This window comes from Gossypium arboreum, chromosome 2, assembly GCF_025698485.1.
Source record: "Gossypium arboreum isolate Shixiya-1 chromosome 2, ASM2569848v2, whole genome shotgun sequence".
In the NCBI taxonomy this organism is placed as follows: domain Eukaryota; kingdom Viridiplantae; phylum Streptophyta; class Magnoliopsida; order Malvales; family Malvaceae; genus Gossypium; species Gossypium arboreum.
This window is the reverse complement of record NC_069071.1, coordinates 30,343,889-30,351,004: the sequence shown is the minus strand read 5'-3', so window position 1 is coordinate 30,351,004 and position 7,116 is coordinate 30,343,889. Positions and strand designations below refer to the sequence as shown.

Here is a 7,116-nt window from a genome sequence, read left to right as displayed (position 1 = left end):
CAACAAAACGAACTGAATCATGGAAAGGAGAAAATTCAAGAATAGTCCGTGAATTTCTACGACTTTTACAAATTAGTCCAGGTAAGTTCATATGGCAAAGTTCAATGTTTTGTTATGAAAATCTTATGATTGTTAAAGTATTTTATTGTTGATGAATACTATCAATTTGCATTAACTAATAAATAATGTGTAACTAAAAGTACAAATTAGTAGGAACAATGGATTTGAGTGCTTCTATTCGTGACCTCGATGAATTGACGAAAAATATGTGATAAGTGCGCCCGTTTAAGACCATAGCTGGGTTATGGCATCGGTGCAATGTGATAATGTGACTCAGATAAGACCATAGTGGGCTATGGCATCGTATAATGTGATAATGTGATTAGTATAAGACCATGTCCAGGATATGGCTTCGGTATGATATGTGAACCGTGTAAGACCATGGCAAGGCTATGGCTTCGGTGTGTGATGCGTATCAATGTGAAAGTCCATAGTTTACTATGGCAATGTGATAATGAAGCACTCAATTCCCTTATTGTTCCCTAATTTGACAATGAAGTAAATGAGAAATGGGCCTAAGGGAGTTAAATTGTGAGTTGCCATATGGAAATTATTCCAATGAGTTATTAATGAAATTGTGATTTGGAGGATGAAATAGTTAAACTAATAGATATATGATTGTGTACGATATTTGATATGATTTGTGTTTATATGCCTATGAGCTTACTAAGCTTCAATAAGCTTACTTGTGTGTGTTTAATGTTTTTATGTAGATTGACTTGAAGTGAAGTGGGTAGATCGGATCAACACAATAGGGCACACTATTCAGATCAATTCCGGTAGTTTTTGTTTTATGTTTAAAGATTTATATGGCATGTATAGAGTTTGAATGAATTGAAGTAAAGATGTTATAAACTAGTTAACAATATTTGTACTAAAACAGTTTTCGGTAAGTAGCAGTAGTTTGACTTTGAAAAATCACTAAAAATAGTAGAAATTGAATTAAATAATGAATAAATTATGGAATCGAATCTTGATGAGTTTATTTTCATATGGAAGAAGCAAAACAGGTATATGAGCTATATTTTATGAGATGTTTAAATTTTTGTGAAACAGGGCTAGAGCGATTTCTGGATCCCCTATTCTAACTTTGGAAATTCACCATAAATTTTACAAAGATAATTAGAAGTCATACTTTATATGTACAGATTCCTTATTGAGTCTAGTTTTATTAGAGACAAACGGCATAGTCATTGAAGCTCTGTACAGAGAGATATCTGATTCGTAATACACAAAGGTCAGAGTAGTCAAACCCTGAAATAGGGGAGATTTTAAATAATAAACTGTACTAATTGGCTTGACCAAAAATTCTAGAAAAAAATTGGTAAGTAGATATATGAGTATAAATTCAGAGAAAATTTATGGATTTGGATTTCGAGTTTTATAACTCGAGATATGAATTATTTAGCAACTATGACACAGTTGGACAGCTTGTCTAAAAAGTATTATATAAATTATCTAAATTCGGTTAAGTGCTCAAATAAGTTTAGTAGTGCCTTGTGCTCGACTCCGGAAACGGTCTCGGGTAAGGGGCGTTACATTTATTGGTATCAGAGCTTCGGTTTAGCCGATTCTCGGAATATGTATGATGTGAAAAGTGTCTAGAATTACATGCCATATAACTCGTGATAGTGTCGTGTATGATCCGATCTAATCATTGTTTTTATTATAGATTATCTTTGATTTGAAAAGATGTCGATAGACCGAACAAACCGAGTAAGAAGAAGTTAATAGCGAGTACAAATCTCGAACAAGGAACAAGTAGTGAAGCTCTCGATTTCATTGATGCGAGAACAAGAACTCAAAAATATGATTTATGGATTCATGAATCGGTGGTATAATGAGAATGTGCGAGAAAGAAATCGACTTGCAACCTCCTCCCCTATCTCAACATCTGTAGTACCCCGGTTGCTCCTCCACCTCCTCCGACAACTGAATCTGCAAACGTTCTCCATTTGAAAAGCTCGAAAACATGGGGTGAAGAATTTTGGGAAGAACAGACGATGACCCGTTAAAGTGAATATTGGTTACAAAGTATAATGAGGGTTTTAAGCAAATGGCGTGCTCACCGGATGATTACTTAATATGTGCCGTGTCATTATTGAAAGAAGAAGCTTATAACGGTGGGAAACAATAGAAGTCTGTTGTAAATTTACCGAGAAGATCACTTGGGAATTTTTCAAAATGAATTTAAGAAGAAATATGTCGGTAGAAGATATCCGGATAAGAAGAAAAGAGAATTTCTCGACTTGACAGGAAACAAGTCAGTGGCTGAATATGAAAGAGAATTTGTTTATCTGAGCAAATATGCTCGAGATATAGTACCCACTGAAGAAGAAATGTGTATCAGATTTGAAGAAGGGCTTAATGATGAGATTAAAATGATGATAGGGGGCATTGAGATACGAGAATTTGTTGTTCTATCAGATCGTGCTCAGAAGCTTGAAGAAGTATATAATAAAAAGATGCAACGAGATAGAAGAAGTAAAGAATCTTTCAAAAGAAGTGCATCTAAGTCATTTTCGGCTTTACCAGTGAAGAAATCTAAAGAGGAATTCAGTCGAGCCACTTCAGTACCAGAAAGATCAGGAAAAAGTAGGCCAAGACAATCTGATTACAAAGCATCTGACAGACCTGCTGTTAGTGTGGGTAGTGTACAAAATACCCAAAGGCCCAAGTGTCAACATTGTGGAAGAAGTCACCCCGGTGAATGTAGAAGTAAATTAGGGGCTTGTTATAAATGTGGGGCCACTGATCACTTTATTCGTGATTGTCCCCAATTACAAGTAGAAGAAGTGGAACAGAGGGAGAAACCGAAAATTCTTCCTCAAAAAGGAAGACGCTCGGTCGAAAGCGAAGCTCTGAGGGCTACTCGTTCGGGTATGAAAGATACTACTAGCCGATCAGAAGTTAGGGCTCCTACTCATACTTATGCCATTCGAGCGAGAGAAGAAGCAATGACTCGGATGTAATTGCTGGTACTTTCTATCTTTATGATGTTCCTGTATGCTTTAATAGACCACAGGTCTACTCATTCATATATTTGCACTATGTTAGCATCTCGAAAAGAACTTATTTGTTGAGCCTCTGATTATGATGTACAAGTTACAAATCCGTTAGGTCAAAGTGTGGTAGTTAATTTAATATGTCATAACCATCCTTTGAAAGTTAAGGGTCGTGATTTCCGCCGATTTGATCTTGCTACCCTTTCGGAATTTGATGTTATCTTGGGCATGGATGGTTAATGAAACATGACACAATAGTGAATTGTCGAGAAAAACGAATTAGCTTGAAATGTCAAACAGAGACATTATTTTGGTTGAGTCTGGAAATTTGGATGACATGGTTAGAATGATTTCCTTTATGTCGCTTTCGTAAATTGTTGCGTAAAGGAAATGAGGCTTATTTAGCCTATATTCTTGATACTCAAGTTCGAATCAAAGTTAGAGCAACTATCTATTGTAAATGAATTCATGGATGTATTTCTGAAGAATTACCAGGTTACCACCGATAGAGAAGTTGAGTTCGTGATAGATGTGCTTCCTGAACAGCTCCCATATCGGTGATACCGTATAGAATGGCTCCAGCAGAATTAAGAGAGTTAAAACGCAGCTTGCAAGAGTCATTAGACAAAGGGTTTATCGACCGAGTATGTCACCGTGGGTGCACTGTCTTATTTGTGAAAAGAAGGATGGTTCATTGAGGTCGTGCATAGATTACTGAGCGGTGAATAAGGTAACAATTAAAATAAATATCCTTTGCCTCGTATTGATGATTTATTCGATCACTTAAGGATGCTACAAGTGTTTTCAAAAATAGATCTCGGATCTGGGTATTATCGATTAAAGGTAAAGGAATGTGATGTACCGAAAAATGACTTTTAGAACTCGGTATGGTCATTATAAGTTCTTAGTTATGCCATTCGGTTTGACAAATGCTCCTCGCCGCTTTTATGGATTTAATGAATCGAATTTTCCATCTTACCTAGATAGATTTGTGGTTGTGTTTATTGACGATATACTGATCTATTCAAAGACAGAATCCGAGCATGCTCAGCACTTGAGAATTGTACTACAGATATTAAGGGAAAACAGTTATATGCAAAATTTAGTAAATGTGAATTTTGGCTTCATGAAGTGGGATTCTTGGGTCACATTGTGTCAGTTGATGGTATACGGGTAGATCCGAGTAAGGTGTCAGCGGTGATTAATTGGAAAACTCCAAAGAATGTTACGGAAGTGCGAAGTTTCCTTGGATTAGCTGGTTACTATCGTCGATTTGTGAAAGATTTTTCACCGATTGCTTCACCGATAACTAAATTATTACGAAGAATGTTGAGTTTGTATGGTCGATGAGTGCCAACAAAGTTTTGATCAATTAAAGAAAATGTTGACAGAGGCTCGGTGTTAACTCGGCTGAATCAGTGTGCCATATGTAGTATATAGTGATGCGTCTCGAATGGTTTAGGTTGTGTATTGATGCGATCAGGAAAAGTTGTAGCATATGCTTCTCGACAGTTGAAACCACATGAGAGGAACTACCCTACACATGATCTTGAGTTAGTGCCATAGTATTTGCTTTAAAATTTGGAGACACTACCTATATGGAGAGAAATGTTATGTGTATCTGAGACCATAAAAGTTTGAAATATTTAATGTCTCGAAAGAGCTGAATTTGAGACAGAGGCGATGGTTAGAGCTGTTGAAAGATTACGATCTTATCATTGATTATCATCCGGTAAGGCAAATGTAGTGGCGAGATGCACTTAGTCGAAATCATCATTATTTGCTCTTGAGCGTTAAATGCTCATTTGTGCATTAATGAAAATGGTTCTATATTAGTTGAATTAAAGACAAAACCAGATTCTTTCAACGAATTCGGAATTGCAAGATGAAGATCCGAAGTTGGTGTTGAAACGACAAATGGTTCGGGATAATTTGAACTTAGATTACTCTATTGATAATAGTGGTATGTTATACCATCGTAATAGAATTTGTGTCCCGAATAATCTAGAATTGAAGAAGGATATCTTATCAGAGGCTCATAGTAGTATGTACTTGATTCATCCGGGTAGTACGAAGATGTATTGTGATTTGAAAAAAATGTATTGGTGGCCTGGTATGAAACGGGAAATTTGTGAATTTGTGGCAAAATGTTTAATCATCAACGGTAAAAGTTGAACATCAAGTGCCTCGGGTTTGTTACAACCCGTAATGATTCCGAATGGAAGTGGGAACATGTGACGATGGATTTTGTATCTGGATTGCCGGTGACTCAAGAAAAAGATTCGATTTGGGTGATAGTAGATGATTAACTAAATCGGTGCATTTTATTCCGGTCGTAAGCATTTTTCACTTGATAAGTTAGCGGAATTATATGTGTCGAAATTGTGAGATTACATGGGGTGCCGACATCAATTATTTCGATCGAGATCCGAGGTTTACTTGAGATTTTGGAATAAACTACAGGAAGCTTTAGGTACTAAGTTAAAATTTAGTACTGACTTTTCACCCTCGAGACGGATGGACAATCGAGCAGTGATTGATTTTGGAAGATATGTTAAGGTGTTGTATACTCGAGTTCGATGGCGGTGGGAAAGGTACTTACCTTTATTGAATTTGCTTATAATAACAGCTTATCAAGCTAGTATCAAAATGGCACCGTTTGAAGCTCAGTATGGAAGGAAGTGCGAACCCGTTGTATTGGTCGAATTAAGTGAATCGAAATTAGTTGAGTGGATTTAATTCGGAAACTAAAGAGAAAGTTCAGATTATTCGGAAAGTTTGAAAGTCGCTTCCGATCGTCAAAAGTCGTATCTGATTTGAAAAGAAGAGATATAGAGTTCAATGTGGGTGATCGTGTGTTCTTGAAAGTTTCTCCGTGGAAGAAAGTTTTACGGTTTGGTAGAAAAGGAAAGCTTAGTCCACGATTTATCGGACCATCTGAAATCATTGAGAGGATCGGTCCGGTAGCTTATAGATTGGCCTTGCCTCCGAACTTGAGAAGATCCATAATGTATTTCATGTATCTATGTTGAGACGATATAGATCGGACCCTTCACATGTGATTCCTCATCTCGAGATAGAGCTACAATCGATATGACTTATTCGGAGGAACCGGTGAAAGTATTAGCTTGGGAAGTTAAAGAACTACGGAATAAACGAAAGTACCGTTAGTAAAAGTGTTATGGCATCGACATGGATTGGAGGAGGCAACACGGGAAACAGAGGAGTCAATGAGATCACAATATCCAAATTGTTTGTGTAACAAATTTCGAGGACGAAATTTTTAAAGGGGGGAGAGTTGTAACGGCCTAATTTTTAGTGGTGTCGGAAATGGTGATTTGAGATCACTAAATTCGACAAATAAGATTGAACAAGATAGTAATTTAATATTTATGAGTCAAGTAAGAATTTAGAAGAATTTGTGAAATGGTGAAATTAGTGAATTAAAAGAATTTATTAGGTCAAATGGGTCAAAAATGAGGTATCGAGACCTCAAAGTTGAAAATCGAGCTATAAATATTTTTATAAATATTTATGGAGTGTCATTGAGTTAGAATTAAAGTTCCGTTAGAAAATTTTAACGTTTGGATGGCTAATTAATTAAAAAGGGCTAAATTGAAAATAGCGCAAAATTTGTTAAATTGTGAGTAAATAGCTTAAGTATTTAAAAGATGGATTTAAAGAGCAATTAGACCCAAAGGTTAATGGCTGGACGGTTTGGGTATGAAATAAGCAAGAAAACAATGTGAACAAGGGCAAAATTGAAAATAGCATAAAAGTTAATAGTTAAATAATGATGTAATTGAAAAATCTAGACATTTCTTCATATTTTCTCAGCTAAAACGCCATAGAAGGTCTGGAGAAAGCTGGTTTTCATATTTTACATCATGTGAGTTTAATTCTTACTTTTCTTGATAATTTTATGTTTTTATGACTTTTACAATTAGGTCCACTTGTAGAATTCATTAGTTTTTGATTTTATGGGTGAAATTGGAAGTTACCCTGGATGGATAAGGGAATTTTATGATGAATTATTATGAAATTTAAGTTC

General features: G+C 35.8%; 1 long non-coding RNA gene across 1 annotated transcript; it reads left to right on the top strand.

The window, feature by feature from the left end:
* Positions 1-1,018, top strand: LOC128285382 (uncharacterized). The gene is made up of 2 exons (XR_008275892.1): positions 1-81; positions 774-1,018. It is a non-coding gene; the product is annotated as an uncharacterized LOC128285382 (long non-coding RNA).
* The last annotated feature ends 6,098 nt before the right edge of the window (positions 1,019-7,116 follow it).